We start from the raw sequence: 17,892 nt of genomic DNA, 5'->3' as shown, positions 1-17,892 counted from the left end.
TTCTTTCACTTTTACCTGTGTTTTTTTGTTTTGGTAAAGCTGAGAAAGGACACCTTTCCCAAACCACTTTAAATGCAAATCAGCATCACTTCACTAGTGCTCCCACACAACATACAGAGGAATACAAAGCTTAACAGGATTGCTGCTCTTACAGTCACTAAATTATGATTGGACAAGTTTATGTTCAGGGGAGGGGTTCACGAACGTCTGATGAATTTTATTTATGTGTTATCTTGATCTATTTTTTATCAGTCTGTCCTTCTCTGTCTCTCTCTCTCTCTACACACATACATATTTCATGAATTGTACACAAATGGAATCAGTTATTACGTTTTGAGTTCATTCTGAGAGTACGACAAAAACTCTTGATAATCTGTATTTGGGTTTAAACTAATTTTAAATCACTTTACTCTTCTCTCCTCAGACGCTTTATAATAGAATTGTTTGGACCAATGCAGATATACATTTTACGTTCTCTATATCCCATACCTTGAACAGATAACATGCTATCTTGAGTAGGAAGATTGTTTTTGTAATGAATTTATTCAAATATAATTTTTAAATAATTTAGCCTGAAGCACTTTTATTTTTATTTTATTTCATTTTCTATCTGATTGCCAGTAGGATTTACAAACACTGAAGAATCACAAAAAGGGTTTCCAGAGAACTGTTATTATTATTATTATTTTGGTATTATTTGCTTATTTCCAGTTCAGTATTATATTTAGTATATCAGTGAAGTATGTGTGTGTGTGTGTGTGTGTGTGTGTGTGTGTGTGTGTGTGTGTGTGTGTGTGTGTGTGTGTGAGTACGAGTACAGGTGCATGTGCATCAGTGTGCACAATGATCTGAGTTATTGGAAGTTTGGGGAACAACAAGTTTAATTTCAAAGCTTTCAGGTTTGACTGCAGCTGAAGCAAACTTTCTCAACACACACCGTCATCACAGTTCTATACACAGAATTATTTACATCGACAGATGTATTTGTAGATAGTTTTTGTCAGTCTATATCGGAACAATGGCAGCACCAAAACTTTCAGAAACATCAGCACACACACACACACACACACACACACACACACACACACACACTCACTCACTCACTCACTCACACAGTTTTCAAATTAAACAGAAAACAATAGATACACACTGTTTGTCTTTACCATCTTTACTGATATCAGACTCTCTGCCTATTATGTTTTTAGTGTCCCATCATTTCACAGTTCCCAATTTTACAGGTTGTCTTTTGGGACATGAGAATGCATCAGTAGCCTGATGGCAGTGTGTGCTGTGTTGCTGTCAGTCCTCCGTGCATGTGGGTGTGCACGTGTGAGTATAAACGCACCCCGGTGAGAAAACGGGACACCTGGGAGAGACGTCGTCGACAGAAATGTCTCACCTGTCAATCAAGTGTGTGCTACAGTGTTGTGCTGGAGGGGAGGAAGAAGAGAAATCTGAAACGCTTCCATCCTCTTAATGAGGAAGGCCTCCGTTTTGGGAGTTAAGAGTGCTTAAGGAACGGAACAGTGATTTGAGAGGGAAAACAAAGAGAGAAAAACAGTGGAAAACAGCCCGTTTCCCCGTGTTTAAGGTTTCTTAGGCAGCGTGTGAAACCTTCCAGCCGAGACTTTATCGTAATTAGCTCTGTCAGATGGCCTGTGCCAGGGGAAGCTATTACCTTAAATAGACTCACCAGTGATACGGATCCTGGTTCTTACAGATGTTTGCATGCCTGTTGAAGATACAGCTGGCTGGCGCCGGTTTGGCACTTTCACAGTTTTGTGAGTCTGATTACTGATGCAGAAACCGAAATACAAACCGAATGTTGAACATAGGCCTCGCAGTACTACATAGTGTACATATGCTCCATTAAATCTGAAAATAGAGCACAAAATACCTGCACAAGACCACACACACACACAAAGAGAACATTATTTGGAGAGTAGCATGAAGATAAAGAGTTCATTTAGCAGTGACTGGAACAAAATAAGTGCAGTAAAATAAGAAGACTCAGGTTCGCCAGGTTTCTTTTTGTGTTACTCTGTTTCGTCTAAACTGTTGTCAATTCTTCATGCTTGGCCAGGAATGATTAAGACGTTGTGAAGGCTCGCAGTCATTCAAGCCACGATCAGTCTAAGTTTGATCCGAATGCAACTTGACTTCTTTTAGTTTCTTGATGAAGATGTTTTGCCTCTCATGAAAATACAACACAAAATACCTGAACTGAAAGAAGCCTTTCAGGTGAGAAGTGAAACATCCTCAAGAAACTAAAAGAAGTCTTGTTGCCTTTGGATAAAATGTATACATAATTTATTTGATACAATTATTTTATTTCCATCACGTGTAAAGCATGAAAAAAGAAGAAGTTCTCTAGGAATTACGCGATGCCAGAGCCACCCGAGGGCCACGTCTGGCCTTTGTATTTGAAACACAACAACTGCGGTATGTGTTAAAAAAAAAAAAAAAAAAAAAAAAAAAAAAAAGTGTAGTTCACAACTTAACTGACTGATAACATGACTTGAAACTATGTTTATGGTTTTATTTGCCGTGCACTATTACACATCAAGTGCTCACATCATGTGGGTGGGACACCTTTTGACCTCTCCTTCTGTGTGCTCATATGACGATGTTCATGAATAAGCAATACTAAGAGCCTTATTTATATACAGAAAAAAATATATAAGACTAAATCCTGCTGTTTGCTGAGTCGAATCACATAAAACATTTATGGTCGGGTATAGCTCAATATACTACATGATGTGGAGCAAAAACATGTCCCTGATTTTACAGCATGTAACATGTCAGCTCCTCGTCAAAATCCATCCATCCAGTCGTGTGGTGCCTTTTAAATACAGCTGAAAGTCCAGCAAACTGCTAATGTGACTAAAAGAGGAGCAGGAGATAACACTGTAATCTCATGTCGTTCTCTTTTGGTATCACGATAAAACATCTGTCGCTGAGGGGCAGATTATCTACCCAAGTCTGAGGTCGCATGTTGACAAGATTATGAGGTGCATGGGTGATGAGTCTGTGGCTAACACCTATGGAAGCAGCTGCTGAGTTGACTCAGCTGTTCATAGCCACTGCGCTGCCTGCGTGGCGTTAGCATCTGGCACTTGGCCTGGTCGAAGATAGCTACCGTAAATCTTGTGAAGAGAAGCGGAGGGAAGGGAAGTTTATTTTCAGAGGGAGGAGAGGGGAGAAGAGCGGCGGGAGGAGGGATGGAGGGGGGGGGGATGTTGTGGAGAAAAGGATAACTGGAAAGAGGATTAAAGGAAGAGAAAGACAGAATAAAAGATTACACATTGAAGGGATTTCGGGCTTCAAAGATATATGCTAAAAAAAAAACATACATCTGTACCTTTGACATCCCTTTGACTTCCCTAAAGCAGTCTACATGTGGCTTAATGCTCCCTGAAAGAGGATGAACATTAGGTGATGGTAGAGGGAGGGAAAGAAGGAGAGGACTCCTCCCGGTTTAGAGCTCACTACATGGTAGCATGCTAGCCTCTGATAAGAGCTTGCTGCATGTGGTTAACATCTGCCGTAGCGTGTGGCTGTATAAATATCAGCTGGCAAACTAAGCTGTGAAGAGGGAGCGTTTTAAAGCAGGAGCAGGTGCTTTCAGAGGCCCGTTCTGTGTCGGTGCAAATTCGATTTACACCTTTGCATGCGTGCATGAATGATACATGCATACATTCTTTGGTGTAATAGTTACACACATTCACATTTTCGAGTAAAACATATTCCGTTGTGTTTTCTTGTATTTGTTCCTGCAATTGCTTGTAAATAACAAAATAATGTGCTTACGTTACAAAATGTGTGCACTCAAAACATGTTTCTTTACTCGTGAGATGAGATGTTACGTGTCTTTACGTGCCTCATATTCTCAGAGATACCCCATTCACCTTTGATATAAACACGTGATCTGTATTTTGACACGTTATCTGGACGCTGAGGTCCGATTCTTTGGTTTGGGAAATGACGTTTTGAAGGTTCAAGTTCGGCACTTCTGTCATCGCCATCTTGGGTTTATTGGAGCCAGAAGTGACCATATGGGGAGGACAGAGTCCGACTGAGAACTGACACTACGCACCGCCCGCACGTAGTGGAAACCTGACTGGCTGATCAGATCACGTTCAAATCCTTGCATACATTTAAACCTTGCATTAACCTGCATTTCCCTCGTCTAGATAAGTCATCTGGATACAGATGACATGTCAATACATAGGATGGGATAGGATCGGCAGATCGATTAGCAGACCATGAAGTATCCAGACACCACAGATTTTAAACGTGGCAAACACCTTTGGGTGTTTTCTGCTGGGACTCGGATGACTCATTTCTCTCAGTCGATGCTATAAATAGCTGCATCTTACGAACACATCAGATCTGGTGTTTAATGCTGACAAACACCCCCTCAAATCAATTCTCACTGTCACCCGAATGTGCCGGCCGATTGTGATGTGATGAAAAACAGAAGAACACCCCTGACTATCCGTTGACCAGATGTAATTTACATTACTATAAAATCCCTGATGACGGCACAGACAGAGTGGGATTAAGAAAGCATGCCAGAGAAGATGAAGAAATGTGAGGGACTTCGTAAAAACACGACTAATTTCTTGACAAGTGTGCCTGCTGACTCCACGTTTCAATGACTCAATCCGACAAGAAAAAGAAAAAAGAAAAAAAAAATCCTCTCCCCTCCATTTACTTGACAATAGGAATTAATTTCAAATCACGCGTGCGTCTCCCTGATGAACATAATTGCTTTTCAGACTGCACTTTGCCAGTGAGAGCCTTGGCAGTGGAAATGAAGCTGACACACAATCTTGTCCTCTATTGTACTTGTGAGTGCAATACACACAGGGTTTTGTCAGGGATTTGTCACAGTTCTTTGTCTCCAAACAATGGGTGACTTTGCTGTTGTGGCTGGTTGGGACCTGAACTTTCTCCTTACAGTTTGGAAGCCTTGAACCACAGAGGAGAGGAGTAAGGAGACAAGGAGCTAATACGAGCCAGAGTTAGCCAGGGGGTTGTTGAGTGAAAGTTTGTCAAATTGATAATTTGGTAGGATGTGCAGAAGGAGTTTGTTTGGATCATATTATATTCTTATTACATTTCAGATTGAAGTTAAATATATATATTATATGTATATCTGTCTGTTGTTGTTGTTGACCAATTTGGTCCAGTCTTGAATATTTCAACAACAACAGGATGGTTGTTAGTCCCCTGAATTTTACCTAACACCTCCTTCAGGTCAAGTTTTCACTCATTAATTATCTGACATCTATAGATTTGCAGAAAATCTATTTGACACCATCATCTGGTCAAAATTGTCATTTGTCTGATGTAAAACATTTTTTTTTAAATGTGGTCCTGGTCATGCAATCTTAGTTCCAGATCAAATAACAGTTGTGTCAGACATATTGGGAAACATTTCATTCATTTTGTGTGTCTCACACATGGTGAGAGTTATTCTCTTCTTTTTGTCAATGAGTTTCAAAAGACACACATGACAGCACTTGTCAAGTTTTTAATGTATAAGTTTTAACTGAAGTGATTGTCAGGTAGGTCAGAACAAATGTGACCAAACCTCCCAAAAACCGAGTCTGACCTTAAACAGCACTCTAATCACTGACAAATCCTAAAGCACTCATTTTCATTCGAGACTGTTAATCCGAGGTCTGCACGTTGCTTCTAAAGCTTTTCCACCCGACTAACCGTAAAATTCTTCAGGAAACCTGGAAATCTTTCAGGCATAGAAATCATTCAAATCAAAGACTCATCTGCTTTATTGCAAAAATGCCAGTATAAGCCTTTAAAAAAATGCATTTACAGCTGATCCAATAACTCAAAGTTTCATTTGTGTGCACTTAAAATAAGAGCATACAGAGAAGTTGAGAAGATTTACAGAGATGATGACTAAAACTGCTTCTCAACTCCTCTCACCTAAAATGAACACACATTTGAAAAAGAAATGAATTTGGCAAATGCAACTGAGCTGGATGAGAAAGTGAGTGACTGACATAAATGTGCCTGCTGTATATGTGGAATAAGGTAGAATATTAAACCAATTTATCTTAGTGATAAGGAGTCTACTGTGTTTGAGGAAAGAGATTAAATGAGTTGGAAAAGGAAAACAAAAGTCTACAGAGTATTACAAGAGAAGGGGAGAAAATGTATTCAGAGTAAATACAAACTACAAAATCATGTTTCATAAATTAGGCTTTCTCACATCTTGTCACTATAACTGTATAATAAGCAGATTTTTGTTGGTGTTAATTTATTTAACATATCTCACGTTGTCAACTGGAGGTTAAATCAATATTTTATGTCTGGTACAAATAAATCGTTGAACCCCAGGCTAGCCTTGAGAGGATAGGAGAGACAGGTAAACCATGTTAAGTCAAAGGGGAAACCTTCCAGTAACGTTGGACTACAAACATAGTGCGTGTGACAGATTCATTTTCAAAGCGCTGTAAATAGTTTGGAATATATTTTAGCAAAGGTGACAAGAGAGTCGGAGAAATCTTCTAGAGGAAGTTTCAGCAAAGAAATGTGAGCAGATTTCCAGCTTGGCAGAGATACTTCTATTAGTCATACGAGTGCTTTTTGCAGCATGATTCAAAATAAATACTTTTTTGTGCCAAAATCAGTTCACATGGCCAAGATTTCAATTAAAGAAAAACATAAAAAAAGCAGGTTGAGAGCTGCGTGGAACCCTGCTGAGAGTTAAACAATATCCTCAGCCTGTGGCTTGGATCCTGGAGGACGGATAGATCAGACTGTTCTGTTTGAAGATCATCTGCTATTGTGACTGCCAACGACCCGGATCCAAGAATAAGAGGATGATAGGCATCATTCATAGAGCATTATCAAAGTGGAAATTAACCCTTTTGTTGTTAATAGACCTTCAGTACAACCTGTTCAAAATAATTATGGGCTACTCAAACACAGTGTTGGCACAATGGTGGAGTGAAACCAGATTCTTCCACAGACAAGAAAACTGAATTGTTCTGATGCCTGAAAGTTTTAAATGTCCTTATTAAGACCAGTTGTTGCTGGTTTTGAATTTTTGAATCTTGTATTTCTGCAAATTAGTTTTTTTTGTCATCTTACAAAGGGCAGCACACATTCAGGGGACCGACATCTCCATGAAGACACCCCCTTGTATCATATCAGCACTTGCATAATGTGTCATCAGTATCACACCCTGTTACAGATGGTAAAAATGTGCAAATTGTTTAAGCCTACACTAAGGTAATTAAAACCAGTAAAGCTAAAATAATAAGTTAAAGGATGCTTACTTTTACTGTGAAGAAGTTGCAGGGTCCAAAAAAATAAACCATCACAAAACAGAAGCAATCTGTCATAGCTTGCAAATTAAATTTTTCCTCAATTTCCATCTGTGTACTGTGGCAACAAAGGAGAGGTTTAATGATTTGCTTTTTATTTAAATCTGTACGAAAGTCAATATACTGATAGTAGACTGTTGAAATTGACTCGAGATGGTCACAACAGACTCTGAGGCTACGGCGGAGGTGCCTATTGTAGCTGAAGTGAAGCCAATCAGTGTGCTAAAAAATTTCATTTGAATTGATGCTTTTGTGCGTATTTGGGTAACCACAGAAACATCATATAGTGACCTCCTTGTGATATTCAGAACTATTGATCTTAAAGCTGTTCCATGGCTTTGCAGAGGTTTAAGCGAGCGCCGAGCTTTTTAAACTCCAGACCAAAGAGAGAAGGGAATAGCCAGTGATAAAAGTGCAATGTCTCTTTGTATTTTCCAGCAATCAATTGAACTGTGTGGTTTGCCCCTCTCTGTAATGCACCTTGGTTGCTCAAAGTCTAAGTTGAAAAGAGCAGCGGTGGGTTTTGCTTTGTCAAGTTTCCTCTCTTTGCAGAAATGCACAAACTTTCCCTACAATGCTATGTAGCTATGTTTCCCATTAGTGCTTCGCTCATTGAGTCCAAAGAATTGTGATGCATTTCGGTTCAACCTGAAAACTTACTGGCCTGAGTGTGAACAGATGTGTCTACACATACATATTTGTGTGTGTCTGATTTTAAGTACAAGGACATATGCATCTTCACCTGCATCTTAAACCTCTTTAATGTTCCTACACGCACCCATAAGGTTGGAGAATGAGTCAAAAAGAGAATACGAAGTACCAAAAAGCATTTTAGCCCTCAGATAGGTTGCACCTTTAAAAGCCCCCACCTATTATCGTAATGGCGTTTGATTCTGAAAAATGGATGCTGCTGAAGAATTGCTCATTGTACGGCCACAATTTTATACATACAAGCCCCTTCCTCTGACCCCGCCACGTCAAGGCATTTCATCTAATGGTTAAAATGGCACTCCTCCACTCTGCTTTTCAGGGGAACCATTCAGGAAGTGCCGAAAGGCATCTCACTGCAGTCCTGTTGAATGGTCATGTCATGCCATGCCCGTTGGGTGTGACATTGAGTTGGCTGTCGAGTGTGTATAGTGTGCAGACTGGAGAACACAGAGGGGTTGTTTCTGCGGTGTTCGTATGCATGTTGAGGAGAAGCCTCAAGCACAAAGCTGTGCAGACCGGTGTGCTGTAGAGTAAACTCAAAGAAATGGACATCCGATGGAAATGGTTATAAAAAAAAAAAAAAAAAAAAAATTCTGAATAGAGATATAATTAGTTAAAGGAAGAGCTCAAGATTTTGTGAAACTTGTCTGTACCCTAAATTTGTAGCCAACCCTTTAGCTTAGCACAAAAGTAAATATGCACAAAAAAATGAACAATGCAAACCTACCACTTACCATTTCTAGGCTGGCATCCGTCGCCAGGCAACCAGAGGACAAGAAGGACTCCGTCACACAAATTACCATTACAAACCAATGAAAGATAATGTGCTTTAGAGATTCTGATGTTATTTTTTCTACATTTAGACAGCGCCAGTATGACTGTTTCAGCCTGTTTATCGTCTTTAAGCTAACTGTTGTCTCCAGCTCCATATTAAGTGTCCCTATTAAGTGATATTATATGATCTTCTTCTTTGTAATTCTCAGCAGGAAAGCAAATAAGGTTACATCTCAAAATACACCACTATTCCTTTAAACAACTCATTGACACGCATCATCTTTTTAGAGAGAAAACAGTTAGTAAGCAAACACTGAGCCTAATTATGTGAATTGCAACAGAAAAGCAGGGCTGCCTAGAAAATAAGGCGTAAAGAAAAACGTGTCAGTTAGAACACACAAAGTATGAGAAGCATTTCTTTAGCACAACTCAACATATTATTATAGTGAAGTAGGAGGACATTTCTCAAATTGAAAATAAACAATGTCTGTTTTATGAATCATGCTGTGAAGAAGCAGTGTCCTGTTAGTTGCAAATACAGAGGCAACACCCATTTACAGTATATTCAATAAAATACGTTGAATGCAGCTGCCAAATGTGTCGGTTTTCCTATTATTTTTTAAGGATAAATATGTAGAATTTTACACATGTTCATACACGTATTAACGCATACAGAAAATTTCAATTTGACTGTTATTGATTATTTATCACATACTTGATTTTTATTCAAATATTGTGAGTAAAATGAGGCAGATGCGAAAGTGCTTTAAGCTGCAATACCACCAAGTGCCACTGGAGGTTGGCTCCCAAAAGCCTCTGGCTCCACAGACTCCCATTCAAGTTCTCTCAAGAAATACAAAGTTCATACAAGAGAAAACCCAACAGGTTGATTTTAGTAAATAACATCCAGGGTTGCATCATTCAATTATTGAAGATACAAGTTCTTATGGTGTTGTTAGCTAAAGTCACTCATTCTTATTAGTTTTCTGGCAGTCTATCTCAAAATAATCCTATCATTAATTAGAAAATAAGCCTCAAAAAGCCATGTTTTTGGAGGCGTGTCTGTCTGATTGGCAGGCCCGTGGTGCAGTCAGGTTTCTGCTATCAGTGGGTGGGACGTAGTGTCGTGTTTCCAATAAGATTGAGTCCACTGCTTGCTCCCCCTCTAGCTCATCCAAATATGGTGCGTCTGGTCCCAAAATGCTCTGAACAAGCAAGATGGTGACGTAACAGCCATTCACAAACTAATGGGTGACATCACTGGTGGTTGCCGCTTGGTCATATCCTTAAATTTACAACATTCATCAGCCATTCATCTAAATAAAGCATGCAGGCTGAATTTGAGAGACACCGAGAGAGGAAGGTGATGATGAAATTTTAATGAAGGCAGTGCTCTTGGGGTTTCCAGGTATGAGAGGCTGTGAAAAGTTTGTTGCCCTGAAGGCACGTAGTGGCAGCGCTGAGACCAATCAGATCTCACTTCAGCTCTAAGAGGAACTTAGCTGATGCTTTGTGGTGATTATAATACCTGATGTGATACTGTGATACATACTTATGACCTGAATTGATGATTGGATGTCTCTCCACCATGCTGATCCCTTTTTCTCCCCTGTTCAGAGTTATTAATAATTGAAATTAAAAAAAATTAAAAAAAATAAAAGGGTCACAATGACAACAGCGATTTAGGGTTTTGTTTTCATTCTTCTTTCATGAGTGATTATTTTTTTAGTTGTTGAATAAAATCCAACTAAAACAAAAAATGTTTTCCAGGCTGTCTCAGTGACAAGAAAAAAACACAACTATGCTCTCAGCACACTTAAGATTATGTACATAAGTAGTTAGTGGGCACAAAACTCCAATGCTCTTTATGTAAATGTAGTGTGTTTATTATTAATGCTTAATATTTTTGACGTGACAAATGAACAACTGGGATAAAAACTCGTGCATTACAGTAAGTGAAAACAGTTGTAAAAGAAAAACAAATCTAAATTACACCTTGCAGATTTGCCTTGACACCAATAATTTCTTTAGAGCAGATCTTCACAGCCACACAGAGTACCTCGGGGCATTGCAAGGAATTTTGATGTTATTTTACAGGCGTCACTGAACTAGAGCTTGGCTGAGAGAGGGGAATATGTCAACTCCTATTACTTCACTAGCACCATCACAGCCTTTGTGAGAGCACTTCGCCTATCAAGAATTTCTCTGGTATCTTTCTTGTATGGATGTGTTGTAACTTTTCTGTTTTATTATTGTGTCACCACATGCAGTATATTACAGAGTGAAAATAGCATGTTTTTGCTGCATAATTCTCAGTTTAACATTGTTGGGTTTTTTTTCAAATGTGCTTCATACATAATACATTTTTTTGGTGGATTTATGCGAGCATTAAGCAGCACAAATTATCTTATTTGTATTGTTACACTATTTAAGAGCTACCTCAGTACAGCCACAGTCTTTTATGCCTGATCACGGAAATGATAATCATAATATTTTTTCTGCATTCAGCCATCCCCATGGGTGCTGCTCAGAGTTATGCTTCCTGAGGCGAAAAGTCACACGGTGTGTTGATGTGTCAAAGTTAAAGGTAACATCAATAAATCATTACCCAATTATTTTGAGATATTAGTTTGATTACCATAAACAAACCAGAGCAGTGTTGAGGTACTTGGCTTCCTCTACCAGTCTCAGTGCGGTGCTTTACATTGGGTGCCAAGTCAGGTACCACTTTTATTTCCAAGCAATCCCCCAAACAGCTCTTTTAGTACAAGCTCCTACATTCTAACTGTTCTGCCCTGTTGCATCTCAGAATTTACTCCTTTTTCTGCTTGCTTAGTTTAACATTGCACAAAATACACTTATTTGTTTCCTTGCTGAGAGTTAGTTGAGAAAATTGGTATCACTTTCGTATCCCAATTAGCGTAGCTTAGCGTAAAAGGATGGGAGTCTGGCCCTGTCAAAAAGCAATCTCCCTCTTTGCACCTCTAATTCTCTGCAATTAGCGCGTTATATTCTGTTTGTTTAATCCACACTAAAATGAAAGTGCAACAAAGATAAACTGTGGTTTTGTGAAGTTGCCCGGCAACCAACAGAGACTCCGGGAAGTCACTGCTCCCGACCAAGTCTAGCATTTAACCACAACATTGTATTCTTGGTTTTGTGAGTATTAAACAAACTATATGGAACATGTGAACTAGTGAGTTTTACAAGTGTTGCTGAGCAAAGCATTTTTGGACATACCCAGCTGTTTCTCCAAGTGTCCAGTCTGTAGTCTAAAGTAAGTGTCTCCCGCCTGTAGTTTTACACTGTATTTAGTGTGCAGAACTGAGAGGTCAGATTGAAACTCAACAAACACATTTTGTATTACAACAGGTTAAATTCAACAGCATGTGGGGGCCAAACTGGTTTACAAAGTGTCAAATAAATCTTTCTAATATGAATTTCAACTCGAAAAATCCACTGTTTCCCCTTTTGTTGGGAGCCCCTGTCTCTCCTGAAATAAACACGTCTAAGTCTCAGACCTAGTATATGACTGGACCCCGAGTGAAACTGGAAGGCTTTTAATTTGAAAAGTCGTGGCATTCAGCCGAACTGCGGTGTAGCTTCGATCTCTCACTCACTCTGTGACAGACATTCACTTTATAGCTCTGGCTCAGTGTCAGTCTCTGCTGCGTTTCTGTCCTCTGATCTCTGTGTGTCTCATTCAGGGCGGAGCTAATCCTCTGCTGCACTGACACGGAGCAGAGCAGAAACACGTGAACGGAGTGAAGGGAGATTGTCCACGTAATGACCGATGGCATTGATAGCGTCGTTCTGTCGGACAGGTTAAAAAATAAAAAATTGATGAAATGGATCGCCAATTATACTTGGGCTGTTGTTAATATAGCCGGGCAGCCTGCCAAACTAACTCTGTGTGTGGGAAATACTGCATATTGTTCAGAACTTCCATGATCTACTCAGAACCGGATCGGGGACTACTGGTAGTTCGCGAGCTAATGGTTGGAGACCCCAGGCAGCAGCAATGAATTATTGATATCTGTCTGTCATTTTATAAGGCAGATGCTGAACGCTATAATTTGATTTGTTAACTTTCCCTTTCATGGCATCTTTCAGTCTCTTCAATTTACCTCTCACTGCAAATTCTAGTTGTTCCCTCACCATCTTTGGCTCTCTTTGTCCCCTCATCGCTCTCATCTCCCCGCTGCCTCTGCTCCATTCCTCTCATACTGTTGCTCATCTACAACACTTTCATTCCTCTCTGCTCTTAAACCTGCCTTGCATCGCTCCTTATGCCCATCTCTCTGTCTCACACAGGTAGACACCCCCTCCTCCTACCCTCTCTAATCAATAATGGATAAAGCCACATAGTGATAGTACTCCTCCTTCTGACCAGCTCAGATGCTGAGTGAGAGGGCAACATCTATCAAGACTGTTACACTGCCAACCCCTGCTGCTGCTGCTGCTGCTGCTGCTGCTGCTTGCTCTGGGTGGTGTAGGCAAATTTGCAAAAGGGCAGAAAGAGCAATTTGATAACACCATGTTAGGCCGGGAGCTTTACATTTCTATTCATAACCCCCCTGGGAGACACCACTCATGCACAATACGCCGCTACACACCAGCACTGCATTACAAAATCTGAGTAAATGCTACAGTGATTATGGTGAGTGAAATCATTATGCTTACCACACAGCAGGTGGTGAGGCAGGACTAAGACCTGAGCTAATCCTCGCAGCACTACCTCTGTTCAGAGAGTGGAGCAGAATACAGTTAGTCACTCCTGCTTTTAATTATGGGTGCTTCACCTTAACACTCAGTCTGAGGCCACTGGTCATCCACACAGTATCATAGCACAATTATCAGTAGTGTAATCGAGTACCTATATGGCAGATGTCTGTTTACAACTTGATAGTTCTGGTTAACAGTCTAACTACTGCTTTTGATTTTGCTAAACAGTAGATTCAACTGCAGAATGTCTTTCTGTGACAAATATCAGGCGGAAATACAAGCAATAAAATGTTCAGAGGACAAGATAAAACAAGAGCTGTGATGCTTTTGGCAAAGCAAAGTTGAAGTTGGGCATGGATGTGCACTTGTAAAGATAAAAAATGAAGGGAAGGAAAGGAAAGGGGGTACAGAGATACTTTTTTTTTTAATCTTTTGAAGTATACTGGCGGTCGAGTGGTTTGTGGCACGTTCTGAGTTATCGTGGCATTTCACAGTTTGGTTCTGCAGAGATTATTGTCATATGACATTGTTCTTGTTGTCTTCTCTTGTTCTCAATCTTTCTTTACCTTCTGCAGCACTAGCAGAAATCCAGTTAACAAATAAGAAATTAGAGAAATTTATATTTTTCAAGTTCATTTATCTCTTGATATATATGCTCCATATGTAGCCTAAGACACAAATTTACTGTCTGTATTTATGGGCCGGGTCACCCACCACAGAGAATCATTTCCAGTCGTTGCATCCTAGACTTCCAGGTTAATTTTGAAACTACGGGAGCAGCCTTTAACCCATCGTGAACTGCAACTACATTTAGAAAAGAATGCTTGACTTTAACATCATCACACTTAACCACCTCCACTGGTCTCTGATTGGTCCGCCCTTCAGAGTGGCTCTAATGCGAATAGGATTTCCAGGTTATAAATACAGCGAAGAAAACTGAAGCTATGAGCCAGGCTACAACATATGAATCGTTTGAGTATTTTTCTATCGTGACTTTTTCAGTAACATATGTACACACTTATACAGTAATTCAAAAAAAAATTAAGTGATTTGGAGCGACTGCCGTCATATAAAAAGCATACTTGATTATTAGCTAGTGGGTAGCTAGTGGAGCAATATGTTAAATTTGTGTCAGCTGAGAACACATTTTCGTTTTGTCAATTTTAAAGAATGTAATTGAAGTCTTAATTATTCAGACAGGTAGCCATTAACCACCTCCCCCTTGATCAAAGGAAGTGTGTGGAGGCCTGCAGTCATTGTAGATGTGAATGGGACACACCACCACTGCAGAATTGGAATGGGAGCATTAATATAGCTCCTGTAACAGGTCTGAGATGTCTCAGCAGGCCTCAGCTTAAGAAACAATAAATCTGTTCTACTTTACTTCTGCTTCTAAATGATAGAAAAGTCTCCCAGATAAAAATTTTTTTTATATATATTTCTTTTAAATCTCTGTTTGCAGACATCTATTTCCCTTTACTTGAACTCTCTCTGTTTGTATGTCTTTTCTTCATTCTGTGTGGGTGAGTGAGTGAGTTTGAACCTATGTGTGCCAGGGCTACTTAGCAGCCAGTTGCAGGTGGACAAGGTGTTTCTCCTCAGGGAGCGAATATAGTTGGCTTTGTCCTTTTCGTGCTGTGGGGTCCGTGACAGCACTCTACCTGAGGCTATGATTAGCTGGTACCCAGGAGGCAAAGAGTGTGAGCTAGGCTGAGCCATCAAGGGATGCAAAGTAGGTTTAGGATAGACATAATGGAGGGGAGAAAGAAGAAAAAAGGTAAAGATTTAGACTTGGAGGATGGAGCAGGAGGAAGTATTAGAAGGTAGTGATATTAGAGGGGAGCGGAGCAGTTTTCTGAAGTTTCAACTTGAGTTCAAACCGAGATGTTTCAGTGTTTCCTAATTAACACAGTCAATGTATAGATTGGATACTTTGCTGAAACCAAACGTCAACCAACAATGATGTCACCCATTGGTCAGCAAATGCCTGTTATGAGGCCTCGAATTTGACATTTTGCTAGTTTGGAGTGGTTTGGAGCTAGAAGGGACCATATTTGGATGACCAGGGAGGGAGCGAGCGGTGGATCTGATTCGATACTCTGTCCCACCCACCGATAGTAGAAACCTGACTGCACTGCAGGCCTGTCAATCAAACAGACACACCCCTAAAAACAGCGATTTTTTTTTTGTTGTTTTTTTTAAAGCTTATTTTCTAATTAATGATAGGATTATTTTCAGATGGACTGCCAGAAAACAAATAAGAAAGATTGACTTTAGCTAACAACACCAAAATGACTTGTGGAAATAAATGTTTGACTTTGTATTTCATGAGACAAGTTAAACGGAAGTCAGTGGAGCCGGAGGCTTTTGGAGCCACACTTTAGCGGCACCCGGTGGTATTACAGTTTAAGGCACTTCCGCATCGGCCTAATTAAACTGGTGAATATGGTCAACCTGTCTAAAAAAACAAAAAAAGCCATCCATATTCAGTCTCATTTTTTTAAGATGTAGCTGACTCACTGTCCTGGTCCTGTGTAAAGGAGCAGTCAAAAGAAGCAGTCAGACCAAGAATCCTTTTGAAGGGAGCTCTCTGATGACAACCTCTTTTTTTCTTCCCCTCCATATGATTCCATATAGTCTGCCCCAGTGGTTAAACAATTACAGCATGGTGTGGATGTCAATCGTGTGTGTATGTTTGGGGTGTGTGTGTATGTTTGCGGTGTGTGTGTGTGTGTGTGTGTGTGTGTGTGTGTGTGTGTGTGTGTGTGTGTGTGTGTGTGTGTGTGTGTCTGTGTGTGTCTGTGTCTGTCTGTGTGTGTCTGTGTGTCTGTGTCTGTCTGTGTCTCTGTCTGTGTAGCCGGGTATCCGTATCCATTTATGTGTGCATGCTTGATGTGTGACAAAAAGACCGGCTGAATTAATATTTCACATGTGGCTAGGTTACACGGTCCTCCCTTCATTGCAGCGGAAATCGGCATGCAGCTCGTGTGTGTGTGTGTGTGTTTATTGTATGTGTGTGAGAGGGAGAGATCTACAGTTGTGCTGTATGCATGCTTGCCCACATTGTTGAATCATGTAGCTGTTACAAAGAGGGAGCTGAAAAAGGAGGAAAAAAGAGAAGGTATAGGATAGTGAAAAAAGAGAGAGTGATTGTTGGTGAATGCAACATGCAAAAGCAAAATAAGCATGATGAATAGAATTTTTTATTTTTTTTATTTTTTAGTACATTCTTCAAATAAATAAAAATGGGCTCTAGGTTACAGCAGGTTAAATCATATTATAACCCTCTATCAAAGCTGCAATAACTCACTGTTAATGTGGGACCTGTGCCAAACTTCCCTTAGCTGCTCTATGTAGCACCTATAGTCTATTCCAGATTTGGGATTTCTGGAACCCATTTCAATCTCACCAGCAAAATTCACCAACGTATTTGGATATAAGGCAACAGTGTTGTTGAACAAACAAAACAAAGAAGGTGTGGGCTAAACTTAACCCACGGGCTCCAAATTGGGCTGCTCTGGTCTAACACTTGAAAATTACCAGCAACATCCCCAATGGGGGTCAAAACCTGTTACTTCTGTCCCCTTCAACGCAGCCAAAACACTTGAGCAGTGAAAACCTCTTCCAAACATTGAGGTTTGCACTGACTGCATAAATAAAGATTTAACAGAAACAGTTTATAAGGTTGTGTCTGAAGATAGTAATGACTCAATAACTTGATCCAACCCAATAAGCTCTTATAGCAGTGAGTAGAGTCATCATTTCATATGTAAAAGAGGTGCTTTCCAGTGAAGCTGCAAAGCGCCACTGGTTCACACACCCACACAGTGTCCAGATCAGTTTAGTCAACTATCTCGTGCTGCGATTTATCCTTAGTTGGCAGCAGTAAAGAGGAAAGTAAATCCTCCTGAAAGTCATCTTGATAGATTTATCACACGCAGGCAAGTAAAATCGCCTGGTTTTCAGCATCTGTGGACTCATCCACTTGAACGGCATGCCACGGGGACTCACTAAGCCTTTCAAACAATTGCCTCTGAACATTCTCTGCAATTTGTGTCTATTCTCCTCGATTGTGTTCACTGAGAGGGCAACATGCCCAGTCTTGTTAGTTGCCATTTCGCCAAAACATTTCAAGTATTCATGCTTTGCTGATGGTAGGATTAACTACAGATTTAATAAAGGCTCCTTTTGCTTTGGCAAGTCAATTGGCCACCAAATACGAGGTCTAACACAAGAACGTGAAGTCAACATTTGCATCTTTTTTTTGTTCTGAAAATGCATTGTTTTAGATCAAGAAGTTCTCTGTAAATCCCAAAGTAGA

The sequence above is a fragment of the Embiotoca jacksoni genome, unplaced genomic scaffold (genome assembly GCF_022577435.1).
Source record: "Embiotoca jacksoni isolate LCO1_2020_lvr unplaced genomic scaffold, fEmbJac1.0.p SCAF_21, whole genome shotgun sequence".
NCBI classification, from domain to species: Eukaryota; Metazoa; Chordata; class Actinopteri; family Embiotocidae; genus Embiotoca; species Embiotoca jacksoni.
Note: the sequence above shows the minus strand (reverse complement) of the source record.